The following is a 21027-nucleotide window of genomic DNA, read 5'->3' as shown; positions in this document are numbered from 1 at the left end:
GCCAGCGCTGGGCTAGGAGAGGCTGACGCAGTCCAGATTAGGCAAACGCTGGGGTTGCATAGCAGTTTTGTGCTGAGGAACTGTTGGAAGGGTTTTCCGAGGTTTCATCCAAGAGATTTCTCTCAAACTGTGAGGTATAGCTGCTAAGGAAATTCTCTGTTGGGTAGGCCAGTTTCGGCACCCAGATTGTACTCTGATATTGCTTAATAAGAAAACCCTCAGATAGTTGCATCGGTTTTCCCGCATTGGGTTTTTCCGGGGACATTGGTCCAAAAATAATGGTGTCATGTGGTGTGTTTGTTCTTGTTTCTTTTAGTTGCTGATCTATAATATGTTGAGCATGCACTGGTGTTTATTTTCAGCATTTCTTTGTAAATAACTTGTTAAAGGAAAAATAACAAGTAGGTAGGAATAAATCAGAAAAAGTGCATGAAGGGTTTCTAAACTAAGTAAACTTAGAAACTTCAACACAAGCTTGAATTTCAATCTAAGCTCTCTAGCGACATCCTCCCTCATAAAGTTATGCATAGCCCCACTATCAATCATAGCCACCATCTGAACACCATTAATATCCATACTCACAAAGTCAAGGCAAGTCCTCTCCTAATCCTATTTTGCGGTAGCTTCCTCATAGAAGTTGCTCCCAAAACTTGCAGCACTCCAACTGTTGGCACTTCCTCTTGCTCCAAAGCAACCACCTTCTACTTCAACAGACAATTCTTTGCCAAATGCTCCTTTGCACCTATGTAACATGAAAAAGGCTTCTTCTCCCTTGTAGTACATGCATGCTTCAATTCATCCTCCTTAGAAGACTTCTTCCCTTGGTCCTCCTTCTTCTTTCCCTTGTCACCACAACCTCCTTCTTGCTCCTTACTTTCAAACTTCCCTTTTTGCCAAAAATCCAAAAGTTTATCTATTGAAGTGATAGACTCTACAAGAGTCAGAACATTCTGTCTCCTCAACTCAATTTATGCCCATGGTTGTAATCCATTTATGAAAAGGTACAACCAATCTTCATCCAACATCTCTCTAATATCCAACATAAGGCTGGAGAACTCTTTCCTATATGCCTAAATCCTTCTAGTATGCTTTTGTCCAAAGGTAAATCCTCGCGATCCATGCTTGATTCCCTCGACCAAACTTCACATACAAAGTTGCCTTCATCTCTGCCCATGTAGAATTCCTCTCTGTGATACAACCAGATGCCAAATCGTCTACTCTGGTTCTCCACCACATCACTATCCATGTAAAATACATGGAAATAGCATTCACCTTAGCCTCGTCTGAGTACCAACTCATTTGATCCAAGTATTGCTCCAAATTCCAACAAAAATTTCCACGCATCTTCGCATTTCTAGTCCCATCATACCGTTTTGGTTTCTTAATCTTCACTCTCACTTAAGTATTGGAGGATCCCTGTCCTACTATCTTCTTCAACACTGCAATTGTGTCTACCTACACTCGGGTTAAGGCTACAAGAGAAACCACCCCATCCCTCTAGGTGCTTGAAACAATCTCCCCATGCATCATCCCTGGCTTGCTCCACTGCCTATGCAATTACCTCAAGATCCTTAATGCCATGAAGGAAAGCTTCCCTCAAAGTCCCCATGTCCCGCCTTATCTCTTCGAAGTCATTCCCATGAGCCTGCATAACATCCATCATCTGGACCATATGTTCTTCCATAGCAACAACTCTCTCAACCAATCTAGACTCTAGAGCCATCATGACTGCCACCTGATCTGGAGTTCGCCATCTCAATCTCAACTGCATTGCACCTCTGTGGTAATCTACACATGATATATGCTCCAATGCCACCTATCTCGGATAGTGGTGAAGAGCACTCCACTATCGTTTGACTTTGATACCACCTCAATGGTGATCTGCGCTTACACCACCTATCACGACCTAAAGACTTCGCATGGTTTTAGGTAGCCTATGATCTTCAATCATGCAGCACCAACGTGTTTCACATCAATGGCCCAACCAACTCGGCAATACTTCACCCGAACTACACCTTACAAATCAACACTTACTTTAAAACATCTTAGACAAGTTATATAGCGAAATATCAAACTCAATCTAAAACCAAGTGTATCTTTGTCTTCCATAATAACATCCACATAAATGTGCATTCATAGATTAATTTACAACATTAACCTAATCACAATATGTATGTCAGCATTATCACAAAATACATGTAAAATCATCACATAAGAGTACACAATATTTGTGAGGAGTGTCAAGCAGCGTAACTCCAAAGACAATATAATAATCTGCAATTCATATACTTTACAATAGTTTAGTTCAGGTCTCCAATCGAGTCACCCGACCAACAGCAAAACACCAAATTTACCACATCCGGTCACTAGCACCTGACTCCACACTCGGCATAGCTCGTGCGCACAACAACAGCAAGTCAAACTGTCTGACAGACCTGTCAATTCGCATTCCAACTATCCCTCGTTGGAAGAGCGACCCCATCCCCAAGAGACACCCCAATCCTCCAACTAGTTCTCCTTCGTCTCACTATGGTATGACTCCCCTCGTCATTGTGCGAACTTCAGTTCTATGGTTATGTCTTCAGTTTTGTGGTTGTGTGGTGTGTATTGTTGTTCTCCTCTCGACTCACCACCATCTCACGAATATACATGTTGAGGGGGAATGCAAAGGGGTGTGACACTCGTCGTTCTACCAACCATCACAAGCATTCATCCCAATCCAATTCATCATACAGTACAAGTTGTCCCACACAATCATTCCACATGTCAACTTGTTCCACCGATTGGGTGTGTGTGCGCCTTGTTGCATCCAACATGCCAAGTCATCTCAACACACATGTCTTGATTGGGTGTGCGCCCTCCACCACACCCAATCGTCTCAAGCCATCTCGACCAACTCGTCTCAGTGCGCCCAAGCCACTAAGCTCACTCATACTCGCGGAAACCCAAAACTTCCTACAAATGTCGCAAGGAATGTTGCACTTCTTGTGATGGAGATGTTGTCACACCCACATTGTCTCAGTTATGTGTGAACTCGCCTTAAGGGCCTGGCAAAAATGATTGGTTGTATAAGCACCAAGTTTGAATATTGGGTTGAAGGAAGTGCCTAGTTCAAAACACTGTGAGGAGTGAATGCATGAAGTTGAAGTACATAGTTGCAATACAAAGCAGGCTAGTAACCATTGCAAGACAGCTTATAGGTTATGCCAGTAATTGTTGTGGGACAGCTTACAGAGCAAGCTAGTGACCATTGTAAGACAGCTTACAGAGCAGGCCAGTCACCATTGTAGGACAAGATACAAAACAAGCTAGTAACCATTGCAAGAAAGCTCACATAGTAAACAAGTGACTGTTGCATAACAAAATACAAACTAGACCAATTTAGCCTTGACGAACAAGTTACTAAGTAGATCGCAAAGGGGATTGGTGTCTCTAGTAGATTGGAGCCTCAAAAATTTTCTTAAGGGATTGGTGTCTCCTGTAGGTTAGTGCCTACAAATCTTGCAGCAATGGGATTGGAATTTCCTGTAAGTTGGTGCCTACAAGGTTTGTAACAGTAGGCCAATGCCTACAAAGTTTGTAATAGTAGGTTAGTGCCTTAAAAGTTTGTTACAACAGGTTGGTGCCTACAAAATTTGTATGAATAGGTTGATGCCGACAAAGATTTGTTACAATGAAGTTTCCACTTATATCTCATGTTTTGCTTATGACATTGATGTCATATGGTTCTTGAATGATTAAATAAATAAAAATTGTTTGATATTGATTCACCCCCCCCCCCAAAGTATAAGTGTGAATCCAACAAAGCTAGGAAGAGCCCTTCTAGATTTTGTTTCGGTGTGGGCACATGTATGATTTCTCAATTCAACAGAAAGCAAGTGGTAGTTGCACTAATTCAGCAAAGGTAGAGTACATTACAGCTTCAACTACTAGTTATGAGGCCATATGGCTTTGCAATTGATAGCAAAGTTGTTAAAATTGGCAACTAGGGCCAAATTCCACATTGAGACAGCTCATTTGATGGAGATGATGATTGCATTGGATTCCTCTTTTCAAGAGGTCCAAGATTGATATAAATATCATCTCATTCGGATAACCAGAAGTGTGATTTTAAATTTATGCCCACTCATGTGCAAATTGATTAGGTCGGCTTCATCATTATGTAGGCTCAAGAAGCCCAATGGATGTGTCTCTTCACCCACAATGAATTGTATAAATACAAGAGACCTCACACCTCATTTGGATATTCATCACTCACACATTCTTCTCTCTCTCTTCATCAGATTGGTTCGTACAACTATTGGGCAGCCTCTCTCTCTCACACGTGTGGCTAGGAGGACAGATTTTTTGGGCAGAATTACAGGCCAAATTTCAGACTTTAGGGACAGGTTTGACCAGCATTGACCAAGTTGTTTTTGACTAAGTTTGACTTCAGTTTTTGGGTCAAAATTTCGATTTTCTCAAGCCGATTGTTGGGCACAAAAACTGAGAATTTATGGGTTGGTTGACTTATGTTGACTTCAAGGTTGACAGTTGTTTGACTACAGAAAAATTACAGCAGTTTCCTCTCTCCTTTGACCGAGTTTGATCGAGATGTTTTGGGCTGAAATTGACCTCCTTATCAAACCGAGTTTGACCAAGGAAGACCAAGCTGCCTCAAGGAAGAATTGTTGTTTTTTTTACCAACGTTGACTTTCTAGTTAAGGCTAAAGTTTGACTGCAGTTGACTGCAAAAATTTAATGGGTTGTTTTGACTTTGTATTGGGCAAGTCTATTTGACCTTTGTACTCTCTCTGCTGAACTTTTGATTTAATAATAAGAAGAATTGATCAAAGGGTTTTCCCCACATTGGGGTTTTTCCCTAGCATCCGCCAAATCTGGTGTCCTCTTCTCTTGGCTTGTCTTTTGTAGTTTGTTTTATGTTCTATCTGCTTTTACTATCAATGTGATTATTGTGATTGCTATTCGAAATTGGAAATTGTTATTGGGTTGCTTAGTAACATTGAAGTAAATTGTGCAAAGCATAGAACATACCATTGTTAACTAAAATTAACAAAAGTTCACCAAATAGATGTTGAAGGCCATTATTTTTTATTGTAACAGTCAAAGTTGCATCAAGGTTTCTAGGAATCCAAGGTTTCATGATTGCTCCAAGCACATTGAAATTTAGTACCTTTCCTCAAAGACAGTACAGAAGGGAGTTGTGATTCTTGAGTATGTTCCTTCATGTTTGAAAGCAACAAGCATTTTGACCAAGCCCCTAGCAAAGGGAAAGTGTTAGATGTTAAGGGGGGTACTTGATTTGGTAGAAAACACCTTCCTCAAAAAAAGGGGGTGCTAATTTTACCTCGTTGCTTCATAGGAAATTTCCCTTCAATAGATTGTCGTGCTTTAGCAAATCCTGTAGAGTCCATTCACCATCATTTCTGCGCAAATAGAAAGTTGTTGGAGTGAAGATGCAACAATAGAGAATTTATGAGCAAAGTGCAACATCAGCAACGGCATAGTAGTCGTTATTTTTAGTCATGTGGTTTGAGGTGCATGCATGCCGATGTGCTTGCTTGCAATATGTCTACACCATCTTTAACTTGTACATATTTAGAATGTGCTTTTCAAATTTGGGAAGGCATGTCCCTTTTCCATGTTTATAAGCACTTTCTTATCTTTTGTTAAGCAAAATTCTTAATTTAGGACATGGCACATGCTAAAGGAGGTTTCCAGATTTAGTTCGGAACTTGGGGCATAGATTCCAAGGAGGAAGGCTCTCCAATCTAGGAAACTCAAGCATGCAGGTTGGGAACATTCTTCTAAAGAGCCTAGGATTAGGGTTTTGCATCTTCTAGAGAAGGCACACCAATGAAGGAGTCAACATCATTGTAAACACTAGTTTTCTCCTACTCTATAGAATGTAGAAATTTCAGTTTTCCCACCCCGGTTTTCAGTTTCTCCTTATTTCTCCCATGTAGTTAAATGCCCATTCCCATAACCATACGTTGAACAGACTGAAAAAAAATAAATATTGCTGAAAACACAAATTCTGGAAATTTTTCAGAATGCTGGAAATTGCAGAATTAAAAATCAGTAATCAAAAACAGCCATTAAAACACATTAAAACACTGATATTTTTGGTCAACTTGACCCTGGAAAAACCCCCTACAACTCTTGGGGAAAACCAGTTTGAGAGCTCTTCTTTATTTCTGAAAATTGTCTTTTTACAGTGATAATTATTCAGCAAAAAATCAGCAAGCAAATTTACAACTTATCTCCTTTCCCGTGCCTCACAGCAATCTGGAAATTACAGCAAATAGGACAGCAATAAATGTTGTACGGCCTCCGTTTTGTGTGCAGAAAAATCAGCAAACTGCTCCTCAATTTTTGTGCAAAAATCTGCCTTTCACTGTGTTGAATCAGCTGTACAAATCTGCTCAACTGCTGCCTTGGAATGTGTGCCAAGCTGCTGTCTCCTTCTCCTCCCTGCTCAGAAATCTCTCTTGCTCTCTTGCTCTCCTTCTCCCAATCTGCTCATGAAAGAATGAATGACCTTTTCCTCTTTTTCCTCCTTTAATATAACTCCAAGTGACTTTTGGGTGATCCAAGTGACTTTTGGGTGATCTCTAAATCCAATGGCTGAAATAGATTTAGATCAAGGACTGAGATTAAATGCTCATTTAAATCTCACTTTCTATTTTTTAATTCACCCCACTTTAATAAAGACCCACTTAGTCATTTATTTCCAAAGTCACTTTTCCTTTCTAATTTTTCATTGACTTTATAAAAGTTACTTTAAAATTAGACTTAGTAACTTTATCACTTAAAGTCACTTTTAAATTAGATTTAACTTTATAAAATTATAAAGTCACTTTAGGAGAAAAATTAAATTCTTTTGGACACTTTTCCCTAGGCCAAAGATCAAAGCCTAAGGGAACCACCTGTCCTCCGGTACCAAATTTCAACACTCCCTCTTACCGAGGAAGGTGTTCCTCACCACACCCATCTTGTCTCTGAAGTAGACATGCTTGCCCCGTGGTAAGGCTTTGGTAAGGATATCTGCAACCTGCTCATCAGTGGAAATATACTCAAGCTTCACAGCTCCCTTCTGAACATAGTCTCTGATGAAATGATATCTGATCCCGATATGCTTTGACCTGTCATGAAATACTGGATTCTCCGTGAGTTTAATGCAACTCTGATTATCACAGTAAATCACTGAAGGTCTCAACGGCTGACCAAATAAGCCAAACAACATCTTGCGAAGCCAGATGGCCTCACAACTAGCTAGACTGGCTGCCATATACTCTGCTTCCGCTGAACTCAGTGCTACTGACTGCTGCTTCCGGCTGAACCATGACACTACTGCTGAACCCAACCCAAAACAACACCCTGAAGTGCTCTTCCTATCAGAAGCACAACCTGCCCAATCAGAATCAGTGTATCCTGCCAATCTCACTCCATCTCCCTGCCTGTAGTCCAGACCATAATCCACTGTCCCCTGCAAGTACCGCAAAATGTGTTTTGCAGCCACCCAGTGAACCTTCCTAGGCTCACACATAAACTGACTCATCGTGTTGACTGCAAAACAGATATCTGGTCTAGTGTTGACCAAATACATCAAGGAACCAATCAGCTGCCTGTACAATGTGGGATCCACCAACTCGGAATCCGAAGCATGAAGCTTCTTCCAGTTGGTGATCATCGGTGTCGACATGGGTCTACAATCCTCCATGTGGAATCTGCTAAGGATGTCCACAATATACTTCCCTTGCCCCAGGAAGAAATGCCCCTCCTCCTGCCACACCTCCAAACCCAAAAAGTAATGCATCAAGCCGATGTCCTTCATCTCAAACTCCGCCGCAAGATCTCTCTTGCAATGCTCTATGAGTCTCTCTGCACCTGTAATGATCAAGTCATCCACATACAGCACCAGAATGAGAGGCTCCTCACCAATCATAATAAAGTAAAGGTTCGGATCTGCCTCACTCTTTGTGAAACCCATCCCCTGCAAGTATGTATCTATCCTAGAGTACCAAGCTCTGGGAGCTTGCTTCAGGCCATAAAGGGCCTTCTTCAGTCTGCACACATGGGACTCCTTCCCATGCACCTCAAAGCCCTGTGGCTGCTCAATGTACACCTCCTCCTGTATGAATCCATTGAGAAATGCGGTCTTCACATCCATCTGGTGGATCTTCCAACCCATCTCTGCTGCTATCGATATAATGGAGCGGATCGAAGTATATCGAGCCACGGGAGCGAAGGTCTCCTCATAATCAACTCCCTCTACCTGGGAGAACCCTCTAGCCACAAACCTCGCTTTGAATTTCTCAATGCTGCCATCTGCAGCATGCTTTACCTTGTAAAGCCATCTGGAAGTAACCACGGATTTGCCCTCAGGCCTCGGCACCACCTCCCAAACATCATTCTTCATGATAGAAGAATACTCCTCCTGCATGGCCTCTCTCCAGACCTGCTGGCTAGCTGCCTCCTCATAGCTAGAAGGCTCAGAGTCAAGGATGCTGGTAACCATCGCCATATAGCTACAAAACCTCTCAGGTGGTCTACTCTCTCTGACCGGCCTCTTCGGCTCAGCAACAGATGTGGCATCTCTCAAGGTGTCTTGAAGCCACTTGGGCTTCCTCTTCCCTGAGCGCACTTCTCCCACCGGAGAATGAAACTCCTCCTCCTCATCATCATCAGTAGCCTGAACTCCTCACTGTCTGTCTGCTGTCCTCCTGCCTGCACCTGAACCTGTAGAAGCTGAGGTACCGTGTGAACTATCCATCAGTGGACTCCCTAGTGAACTGCTCTGTGAACTGCTCTGCATGCTGCCCGGAGAACCACCCCTCTGGCTCGATGAGCCACTGCTCACTGACGGACCTGACATACTCATAGATGTACCTCCGGATCCTCCTGATCCCTGCGACTGACTCAACTGCTGCTGAGGGTCTGGCTGATCCAGATACTCTAACTCCCATGACCTCCTAAAGGCCCTGTCCTCCTCAAACTTCACATCCCGTCTGACAACAACTCTCCTCTGTGCAGGAATGTAAATCTGAAAGGCCTTTGAGGTCTCACTGTAGCCCACAAAGATACCCTTCTCTGCGGTGGGCTCTAGTTTGGTCCTCTTCTCCTTGGGTATATAGGAGTATGTTATGCATCCAAAGATATGAAGATGACCAATATCAGGCTTCTTCCCAGAGAAAGCCTCCTCCGGAGTCATGTGCCCCAAGGCACGATGCGGACTCCTGTTCTGCAAGTAAACAGCTGTGTTGCAGGCCTCTACCCACAAGAACAATGGCAACCCCTGACCATGTATCATGGCTTTGGCAGCCCCTATGATGGATCTGTTCTTCCTCACCGCAACCCCGTTCTGCTGGGGGTTGTAAGGAACAGTGAACTCCCTCCTAATGCCTGCCTCCGCACAATAGTCAACAAACTCTCCAAGGGTGTACTCTCCTCCATTGTCCAACCTCAAGGACTTGATCTTTCGACCTGTCTGAGTCTCTCCACAAGAGCTCTGAACTCCTGAAACCGCTTGAAGACCTCACTCTTGGTCTTCAAAAAATAAATCCAGGTCCTCCTGGAGTGATCATCAATGAATAAAACATAGTACTCATATCCACTCAAGGAAACATGAGACATCCGACCGCTCACATCGGAATGAATCAAATCAAGTATCCCCGTCGCTCTACTGTCACTGCTGGGAAAAGGGGATTTGGCAAACTTGCCCATCGCACAACCTCTGCAAGTATCAAAGTGATCAGTACTGAAATCTAGCACACCTATAGTGATCTCCCGCAATGTCCTCAAGGCTCCATGATACATATGTCCCATCCTGCGGTGCCAAATCTCACACAGCTCAGAACTGCTAGCTCTGCTGTCGGTACTACTGCTCAATGCCAAAAGGGGTTGGAATGCAAACTTGTACACCTTTGCATGGCGTACACCTATCACTCTAGCTGAATCAGCTGGAGTGCCCCTGGGATACATCAACACCTGTCCTCCCCTGAACAGTACCTCATATCCTATGTCCTCCAAAGCTGAGACGGATATGAGGTTCTTCCTCATCCCTGGCACATAAAGAACCTCTGACACCTTCAAGGGAGGTTTGGACTCCCTCTGAAATGTCACTGTCCCCACCCCGACTGCTCTAACAACTCTGTCATCACCGAGTACTACCTCAATATCAGTGCCACTCTCTGAAAGCTCTGAGAAGTACTCACGGACTCCTGTCATGTGACGTGAAGCCCCACTATCCACATACCAGATACCTGAAGATGCTCCGCTAATCGAGGGAAAAGCATGCTCCCTCTGAACCTGTGTGGCAGGTGATCCTGCACTAGAGGACTCACATGTAGTGAACGCAAACTCCCGGTCAAAACGACCTGCAAAGTCCTCAATCTCTGCTGAAGCTGCCACGTCCTGGTTCTTCCCCTTCTTCTTCTTCTTCTCCGGACACACAACTGCATAGTGTCCCATCTTTTGACAATTCCAACACTTCACCTTGGAATAGTCCTTCTGTGTGTTCCCATGTTTACCTTTACCTTTGCCTTTGCCCCCACCACTGCTTGTGGAAGCCTGCTTCTTTCTTTTGCCTTTCTTGCCTCCTGCCACCAGTGCTACATCCTCATCCTGCTCAACTGGCTTGGCTGCCCCAAGCTGACCTTTCCTGATCTCTGTCTGAATACAATCATCCCAAAACCTCTCCCATGTGGGAAGGGTCTCACGTGCACAAACCCCATCAGCAAAGTTCAACCATGAACGGGGGAGGCCATTCACTGCAATCCGCACCAACTCAATGGGTGGAATGGCCTCTCCAATCGCTGCCAACTCATCTCTCACATTAGTAATCTTTGTGAGATATCCAGCTGCACTATCATTACCCATCTTAATGTTCTTCAGCTTCTCCTTCAGGACCATCTTCCGGTTCTCATTGGTACTCTGGTAGAGATTGGACAATGCTGTCCACATCTCATGGGCATTGCTCTTTCCTCTCACATGAGGAATGCAATGGTCTTTGATTCCGTCTAGAATCAGCCTCTTACCCTTATTGTTGTTCTTTTTATACTCAGCCAACTGAGTAACATCAGTGGGCACAACAACAGGGTTCTGTGCGGTATGCACCATGATATCCCAGACTTCTGCCTCCTCAAAGATACTTTGCATTCTCTCCTTCCAAACGCTGTAATTTATATGCCCATCCAGCCTATCCTCCACCCTCAATCCCAATGACATCCTGCTGTCCTAAAACTGAAAAATAGCACTGCTGTAGTAAAGATAAAACTGTTGTTTATGAAAAAATCAGCTTGCTGGAATTTTCTGAGTGAAAAATCAGCAACTGTAATTTTTCCTTTTGCTGTCCCAAACTGCCCTTCAGCACTCGAGCTCTGATACCATGTAGAAATTTCTGTTTTCCCACCCCGGTTTTCAGTTTCTCCTTATTTCTCCCATGTAGTTAAATGCCCATTCCCATAACCATACATTGAACAGACTGAAAAAAATAAATATTGCTGAAAACACAAATTCTGGAAATTTTTCAGAATGCTGGAAATTGCAGAATTAAAAATCAGCAATCAAAAACAGCCATTAAAACACATTAAAACACTGATATTTTTGGTCAACTTGACCCTGGAAAAACCCCCTACAACTCTTGGGGAAAACCAGTTTGAGAGCTCTTCTTTATTTCTGAAAAATTGCCTTTTTACAGTGATAATTATTCAGCAAAAAATCAGCAAGCAAATTTACAACTTATCTCATTTCCCGTGCCTCACAGCAATCTGGAAATTACAGCAAACAGGACAGCAATAAATGCTGTACGGCCTCCGTTTTGTGTGCAGAAAAATCAGCAAACTACTCCTCGATTTTTGTGCAAAAATCTGCCTTTCACTATGTGCTGAATCAGCTGTACAAATCTGCTCAACTGCTGCCTTGGAATGTGTGCCAAGCTGCTGTCTCCTTCTCCTCCCTGCTCAGAAATCTCTCTTGCTCTCTTGCTCTCCTTCTCCCAATCTGCTCATTAAAGAATGAATGACCTTTTCCTCTTTTTCCTCCTTTAATATAACTCCAAGTGACTTTTGGGTGATCCAAGTGACTTTTGGGTGATCTCTAAATCCAATGGCTGAAATAGATTTAGATCAATGGCAGAGATTAAATGCTCATTTAAATCTCACTTTCTATTTTTTAATTCACCCCACTTTAATAAAGCCCACTTAGTCATTTATTTCCAAAGTCACTTTTCCTTTCTAATTTTTCATTGACTTTATAAAAGTTACTTTAAAATTAGACTTAGTAACTTTATCACTTAAAGTCACTTTTAAATTAGATTTAACTTTATAAAATTATAAAGTCACTTTAGGAGAAAAATTAAATTCTTTTGGACACTTTTCCCTAGGCCAAAGATCAAAGCCTAAGGGAACCACCTGTCTTCGGGTACCAAATTTCAACATAGAAGAGACATATGGTGCACCATTTGGTTGGTTACATAGTTAGAATTTTGACCTATTTACTTTGTGGTTCTTTCTTTTCAGAGTGATAAAGAGATGTGATTGAGTGTTGTAATTTTCTCTTCATTATTTGTATTTTCAGACTATGGTGTTTGCAGATCTAGGATTCCTTATCCATTGTTTTGATAGGTTCATCAGTTATCAAATTCCTAGATTACGGTTTAGTTTTTTGATGTGACCAATATGCATACCATATACTGAAAATTAAAATTGGTCACACTTCTTTCCATTGTAGAGGGAACAATGGTCCTCTTGATTACTTTCCAAAAGATACGTTGCTCAAAAGGAAGTCTTCGAACCTTGTGGCCACTCTTCTTTCCATGGTAAAGGGTGTTGTAAAATGTAACTAGGTTCGGTCTTCATAATGACATGTAATTATGATCTTTGTAAATGATGAAATGAAGAGAATAAAAATATTTTTGTAATGCCTTGCTTCATGGGTTTCATGAGCAAGAGGTTTATTTTAGATGGTTCCCATTGAGAACCTTGGGATTTGTCAACGAGTCAATGTCATGTATAAAGATATGTCAAATGTATTCTAGCAAAATAGCCCTCCAAAGACAAGCACAGTCCTCCTCTTCCTATGTCGGCCTGCAAGATGAAAGAATGGCTCACGTCAGCTCACTCAAGGAGACACATATATTCGATGCTCAAGTCAGCTCATAATTATATGAACGAATTACTATATATAGGAGGCTAGGCTCTTCGCATTAGGATAGTACAGACTTTGCATATCTTTGAGATTTCGCAGAAGAGAAGTTTAGATGATGGCAGAGAGAAGTTTGGATAGGTCTATAATTTCGGGTGAATAGTAGCAACAAAAGGTTCGGATTATCTTTAAGTTTAGAGTGACTATTTCGGTGCCATAAACACAATCACACAATTTGAGGAAAGGCTACAATTCAGACCTCCTTGGAGTACGAATATTATCACAATAAAAAGGAATTCGGATCTATCTGAATTCAGTGACAGAATGCAGAGATTGTTTCAGTGTAGAGGCTTGGTCTAGGAGACAACATAACAGAGGCAAGTTCGAGGGTCTCTCTATCGTAGATTAGAGATACAATGTTGATGACATAACAGTTCGTTACAACCACAGTTCGTTGATGATGATAGTAAGAAAGTTTCACAAGAAGAAATCTCAATAAGATCTCAATGGTGACAATGTCTCAATGCTCAAAAGATCGAAGAGGAAGAGGAGTCAAGAAGAAGAGAAGACAGTCAAGAGAATCAGTGTCTCGGTCCTGGAGTGGCTAATAGGTCAAGAGTCTTGATCTTGATATTCATCAATTGGAATCTCTATAAGAAGAATTTATGCGAGTTTTCCTCTCAAAGAGTGAGAGGTTTTGGCCCTGGCTCATAGCCTACATGTTGTGTGTCTTGTCTATTTATGTTCTTGCATTGGTCACTGTTTGATGAAGAAGAACACTAATAATCTAACATGAAGAAGATCCTAATCTAAACAAGTAAAAAGCATTCACAAGCAGACACTAATAGAAGAGAAATCACCTAATGCTAATGCCCTAGATTTCTCAACATGGTATCAGAGCTAAGGTGTCAAAGTCAAGAAAAGGGCATTCAATCTAAGAGACACTCAAGGATCGAGTTTCAAGGAAGGCATCAAAGCAAGTTGCAAGATATCAAAGCGAAAGTTCAAAATCTCATTGAGGAATCAAACCCTAGATCGACAAGATCGAAGAAGTAATCTACACTAGCAAAAGTTTTGGATCCTCTAAGTCATCATTAAAAGACCACGAAGACCCTCATCAAGTTATCCACAAAGCGCAGTAGCTCGAAGTACTTTAAAGACTAAGATCACATCATCTTGGAGATCCTAGAAGTATTTTTGACCTACATTCATTCACTACCAATGAAGTCAAAGTATCTTGAAGGTGAGAAGGCATTATCATCTGAAAAAGCTATAAGGCAAGCTCCCTATCATTGCAACAAGGATCCCCTCCTTATCATTGAAGAAGATCATCAGAGGAAGCATCAAATCCATCCGCATCAATCACCATCAACAAAGGAAGCTAGATCTAAAGGTGTTGACATCATGAAAGAAGCAATCTCCTTTCATTAAAGAAGGGATCTTCATTTGGAAAAAGATCATCCAAAAGAAGCACTAATGATCTTCTTCTACCACCATCAAAGTGATCAAGTTGAAGATTTCCTCTTCACTTGTCAAGTAAGTATCTTTCAATCTATATTCAAATTTGGTAAAATGACTTCATTTTGCAAGGAGATCTATAAGCTAGTTGGGTTATCGAATTTCCTTGCATGGAAAAGAAAGATAGACATAATTCTAAAAGAAAATGAGGTCATTAGACATATCAATGGAAAGGTCTCCTCTGAATACATGGAAAGGGATTCTTATGAAAGGTCCCCTCATATAGCAGTATTGGAGACATCAAAGAGTATATATGATAGGCTGGTAGAGTTATTCTTTGAAGATGCAATAAAGCAGGCCACATCACTTAGAGCTGATCAACACAAATTGAAGGATGTCTGATAATCAACTATGAAGGATATAGCTCTTGGTGACCTCATTGAAAGATCAAAGGAAAAAGTCATCTAGGACAAATCTGATCATACATCAGTCAAAAGGGAAACATCTGTTGAATAAGGATATGTAAGATCCTCAAGATTCTCTGATGGAATCCTCATCGAAGGATTCATCGATCTAGAGTGGAAGCAAATGTTCCATCAAGAACTCCAATTTGTGGAATTCAGGGATGATGGTATGATCAGTGTTTTTAAAACCGGAACCGGTGACCGGACCGGTCCACCTAATGAACCGGTTTACCGACCGGAACCGGTCTAACCGGGACTGGTTTGGTCTAAACGAACCGGTTTTAAAAAAATACATTAAATAATTAATTTTTAATGAAACAAAACTATTTTTAAGATGTAAAACCATGATTCCAAGCCAATAGAGACAAAATATGCAAAGTTTGCTCATTTATATACCATGCAAAAGTGATTATATCAAAATGGCACCGAGTGCAATACATATCATCGACAAAATAGCAAAATACATAAGAAATGAGGCTCTAAATGGCCTATAAAGTCCAAAAACAATGCTGCAAGCTATGAGGCCATTGGCCTACTACAAGTCTACAGTGTACACATGATCAATCATCAAGTCCATCACCACTACTAGACACAGGATCATCATCAGGAGCTACATAGACATCATCTGGTTCAGAGTCTGAGGATGCCTCAGCCTGATCTGCAACCTCAGTATCAATGCCACCAATGACATCAAGGAGAGTACACAAGAATTTGCTCAACAATAAGCTCAGTTATGTATGATGTACATCCAACATTTAGCAGGTAAACTTGGAAGGTAGTACAAGACTCCCCAAGTCTAAAGATATGCAAACTAAGTCTGCAGGGGTCTTCAGTTTCCTTTACAATCAATCAATTCACACATTCATTGCTGCTCTATGACTGCTGCCTACTGCTATTCTCACTGCATCTTCCTTTTGCACTTCCTGCTCCCTCTATGCAACTTTTCACTGCTCCCACTGATCCAACTGTCCACTAACACTGCTGTCACTTGCTTACTCGTAATACCAGGTTACTGCCATCGAGAGGATTACTGTGTCATTGCCACTTTCACTGTCCATAGATCATAGCCATACCTCTCTGTCATGCTGCAGTCATCACTGTTGCACTGTTTGTGAAGTCACTGTCATGAGTCAAGCCATACAATCCTGTCATGACTCACTTGTGCTCATCACATTTTGTAATATTATAATATTTCTTTGTGACTTTGTCTTGTTGTGACATTGTAAGTTGTAACTTCTAGTACAATTTGTCGTCTAGTATAGTGTTTATCATTTAGATTCTCCAGCTGTATGCATGACTCCTATTTATATATTAAATTGGTATGTTGGGGAGTTACATAAGGTGTCAAATTTATGATAGGGTTCCTTTTCTATCTAAGGACCCTCGCTTCACTTTTAATGGATAAGCTATGTTCTCCAAGTTAATAAAATTGAAGTGCTTTTGCTTCCCATCTTGCTCCCACCTTTAGCTTATACCTATTTTGGCATCAGAGCCTAAAGATTAGGTCTCTTTCACTCCAGTTGGTCTATGTTTAGATAAGTGCTACAGTTTACTATATCCACATTTCTCATCCCGTCACTTGTTTTGTAGAACTTGGGTATTTGTTGGTGCCACATATCTGTGTATTTATCTACCATATTTGTAAATTTTCATCATGGGCATGAGCACACTGAATGTAGTACCGACTCTGATCACAGGCCACAAGTTGTGCCTAAAACCGGCCGGTTTAGGACAAAACCGGCCGGTTTGTTACAAACCGGCCGGTTTTGTCCTAAACCGGCCGGTTTTTACCGGTTAGGTCAAAAAATCGGGCAAGTGATGGGTTAAACCGGGTTTTTAGGCCGGTTCCGACCGGCCGGTTTGACCGGTTACCGGTTTTTCAAAACGGTTTTTAAAACTATGGGTATGATGACATAAGAGATGAAGCAGATCAAGGGGTTGAAGATCTTGTCAAACAAGGAAGCTGCTGAAAGAAGCCTAGATGACCTAAAGGTAAATGAGGTATGTATGCTTATATTTGATTTTATAAAGTCATGTTGTATGGTTGCAGGTAACATGGATCACTGCTCGATCTTGAGAAGCATGATCAAAGGAAAGGAATCTCCTCCTATGAAAGACTACCAGAAGGCATGGGTCACACTAGATGAAATCAACATAATATGTCCTCATATGAAGTAGGAGATGACTAACTACAATTGAGAAACTCTGATTGAAAGCTCCTGGGAATGAAATAGGTGAAAGAAGAGATCGTGAGATATGCAACCATGGTAAAAGCAATCAACATTCGAAAGACCAAGAATATTTGACTAGAAATTTCCCAGAAAGATATGAAGACTCTAATGGAAGTCTGAAAAAGATGAAGACCCTTGACAATGGATATCTTTGGGAGATATGTCAAGACTCAACATGTATGCAGGATGCTGATGCACACTGGAAGATGTCATGATGAAAGACCGTCACAAAGGTAATTTTGATTTAAGTGTTCAGTTCTTTATTTTTTAACAAATAACTGGATGGGCTTATTCAAGACTGCCAAAGGAAGAACTGTGGATGTCTTCCCCAAGGACCATATAGCAGTATGTAAGATCCTTTCAAAATAAATGAAGAAGGCAGCATGACATGAAGCAAAGCCAGATGAAGTAACAACATGACTGACCCATAGATGAAAGTGATGGATGGTTTGTGCCCTATGAAGAAGCTACGGAAGATGAAGACTCCTGGTTTGTTGTGGGTCCCTAATGAAGAGAGAGCCTAAAATTCCTAAGCCAAGAGGGAGCATAGGTACATTCCTTGTGTAGGAATGAGTAAATTCCTTTAATGAAATAAATATGTCCTCCCTAATTGAGAAGGAGAGATAGACACATCATTTTGGTCTTCACCTAGGAAGACAGAATGAGAGGATTGGGTAATCATTTGGCATCCGATACTCCTTGAGGATGAGATAGGGCATCCAATAGAAGAGTAGTCATGGTGGACCAATATTCTTTGAGCATTAGCTACCCAAAATAAGAATAGTACAATGGAAGGTCATACTCTGTGAACACCCGGGTGGAGTATGTACCTTGAGAGACAATGATTTTGGTGTCTATGGATCATTGATCTCGCCAGCATTGTGCTCTGATCATGTGGATAGAGTTATTAGTCAAGGCCTTGCTATGTAACAATGTTGGTTGATATGATGCTAAACAAATGGGTTACCAATCTGAATCTTCTTATGAGAAATTTTTCAAATTGAGAATGACCAAGTACCATTATGAATACCTCCCTAGTTAAGAGGGAGTGTTGTAAAATGTAACTAGGTTTGATCTTCATAATGACATGTAATTATGATCTTTGTAAATGATGAAATGAAGAGAATAAAATTATTTTTGTAGTGCCTTGCTTCATGAGTTTCATGAGCAAGAGGTTTATTTTAGATGGTTCCCATTAAGAGCCTTAGGATTTATCAAAGAGTCAATGCCATGTATAAAGATATGTCAAATGTATTCTAGTAAAATAGCCCTCCAAAGACGAGCACAGTCCTCCTCTTCCTATTTTGGCCTGCAAGATGAAAGAATGGCTCACGTCAGCTCACTCAAGGAGACACATCTATTCGATGCTCAAGTCAACTCATAATTATATGAACAAATTACTATATATAGGAGGCTAGGCTCTTCGCATTAGGATAGTACAGACTTTGCATATCTTTGAGATTTCGCAGAATAGAAGTTCGGATGATGGCAGGGTGAACAGTAGCAACAAAAGGTTCGGATTATCTTTAAGTTTAGAGTGACTATTTCGGTGCCCTAAACACAGTCACACAGTTTCAGGAAAGGCTACAATTTGGACCTCCTTGAAGTACGAATATAATCACAGTAAAAAGGAATTCGAATGTATCTGAATTCAGTGACAGAATGCAAAGATTATTTCGGTGCAAAGGCTTGGTCTAGGAGACAAGATAACATAGTCAACTTCAAGGGTCTCTCTATCTTAGATCAGAGATATAGCCTTGATGACATAACAGTTCGGTACAACCACAGTTCGTTGATGATGACAGTAAGAAGGTTTCACAGGAAGAAATCTCGATAAGATCTCAATGATGACAATATCTCAATGCTCAGAAGATCGAAGAGGAAGAGGAGTCAAGAGAATCAGTGTCTTGGTCATGGAGTGGCTAATAGGTCAAGAGTCTTGGTCTTGGTATTCGTCAATTGGAATCTCTATAAGAAGAATTTGTCTGGGTTTTCCTCTCAAAGAGTGAGAGGTTTTGGCCCTGGCTCATAGCCTACATGTTGTGTCTCTTGTCTAGTTATGTTCATGCATTGGTCATTGTTTGATAAAGAAGAACACTAATAATCTAACATGAAGAAGATCCTAATCTAAACAAGTAAAAAGCATTCACTAACAGTCACTAATAGAAGAGAAATCGCCTAATGCTAATGCCCTAGATTTCTCAACAAAGGGAACATGTGGTCTTCCCAATTTCTTCTCGGAACATAGTTGCTCAAAAAGAAGTATTACACCTCGTGGTTGTTTTTCTTTCCATGGTAGAGGGAACAAACATAGGTTCAATGTTAAGCAATTAAAAGCATAAAAAGGTTGACTTATTAGATGTGCATCAATGGTAGAAGACTTTCTGTGGAGTTACTGTTTTCACATGTATAATTTTTACCAAATTAAAATATCTAAAAACATTAGTTCTATGAAACCTCAGAATATGTGTTTCTCGTACCGTAACCATTTCTCGTACAATGTCACCCAAAATTTGCACCTGGCCTCATCCACACCCACCCTAAGGGTTTTGAACGTCGATTTCGAAATGAATACAAGCCGGATCACCTCACTGTTTGCAACTAGACCACACTCCCATGGGCAACACCCCAAATCTTTATTCACAAACCTGAAACCAACTTGCTGTCATGCATCTATGGAGGTTGATGTAACCTGACCTGGGCAGAGGAGGAGAAACCCACCCTTCGGGTACCAGGCGACATTATCACCACAGGCCCTTGTTTAGCTTCTCTCAACGGATTTCAGAGAATTGATTATTTGCACAACCTAAAGAAGCTACAGCCTGGGTGGGGGTGCGATATCCATCATCAGTCCATGCATATGAGTGCATGGATTTAATTGAATATAGAAATTGGCAGAGACTTATCTAAGCCCAGGTTTGATATTCACCTAAAATTTGCGAAACCGGAGGATGCATTTACATTGTTAATTATTGGAATTCCACAAACTCGAGGTGCATATCCAGTGATATCTCCATAGATATTATTTGCCAGAAGCTCAAATATTAATGCCTTTACCTCGGAGCGAACTTTGAAATACTCCTCTGACTTGTAGTCATGGCCTCGCAAGGAATACTTGTAGTCAAGGCTGTTTACAGAGAACTGCAGACAAAACATATGACAATGAACTCAAAAACCCTATAGAAGCCCAGCGCGAATATGGATGTGATATATACTCGTAACGCATATTGGTATTTAGATCGTAATACTCACTGTGTATACTGCACGAGACGACCGCACAATGCCTTCGAACACGTTTGTTAAACCTTCAAGTGAGCCATACATAAACCGACCCACATTGGACTCAACCCATAATTCCTGTACATATGAAGTCTTCGAGAGACCCAATGTAACGGCCGCTGCACCCAATGTATAATGTTGACCCCATCTCCCATATGGCGCCATTGTCCTATTCTTCCGCCCGCTCCTTCATCTCACATTTTTAATATTTATAGACAACTCCCTGCACGAAACGTATAGAAGCCTCGTCGGAAGGTCAATGCAACCGTGAAACGTTTAAGCTCTTGCCAAAGTTATACCGTATGCATTTTTTTTTGGGTTCAGAGTGGAAATAAAAAGGCATTTTATTTTAGAAGGTGAGGCTTTTAAATACAATTGGAAAATTATGCTTGATAGTAGCTAGCTTTTGGGATAATTTTTTTAGTTAGGGGTTTGTCGAGATGCTCGGA

The 21027-nt window shown here is 41.2% G+C and overlaps 1 pseudogene across 1 annotated transcript in view; it reads right to left on the bottom strand.

The window, feature by feature from the left end:
* The window catches only part of LOC149234135 (uncharacterized), a 350486-nt pseudogene extending 329700 nt beyond the window's left edge, over positions 1-20786 (bottom strand). Inside the window, exons 1-2 of the transcript XR_016246072.1 lie at positions 20552-20786; positions 20357-20440 (exon numbers count right to left, since the gene is read on the bottom strand). The product of XR_016246072.1 is annotated as an uncharacterized LOC149234135 (transcript). The remainder of the gene's footprint in view (positions 1-20356; positions 20441-20551) is intronic.
* Positions 20787-21027: the final 241 nt, after the last annotated feature.

Source organism: Pinus tabuliformis, chromosome 8 (assembly GCF_031772625.1).
Source record: "Pinus tabuliformis cultivar Carrire ecotype Pingquan chromosome 8, CPIR1, whole genome shotgun sequence".
NCBI lineage: Eukaryota > Viridiplantae > Streptophyta > Pinopsida > Pinales > Pinaceae > Pinus > Pinus tabuliformis.
This window is presented reverse-complemented; position numbering and strand designations above follow the sequence as displayed.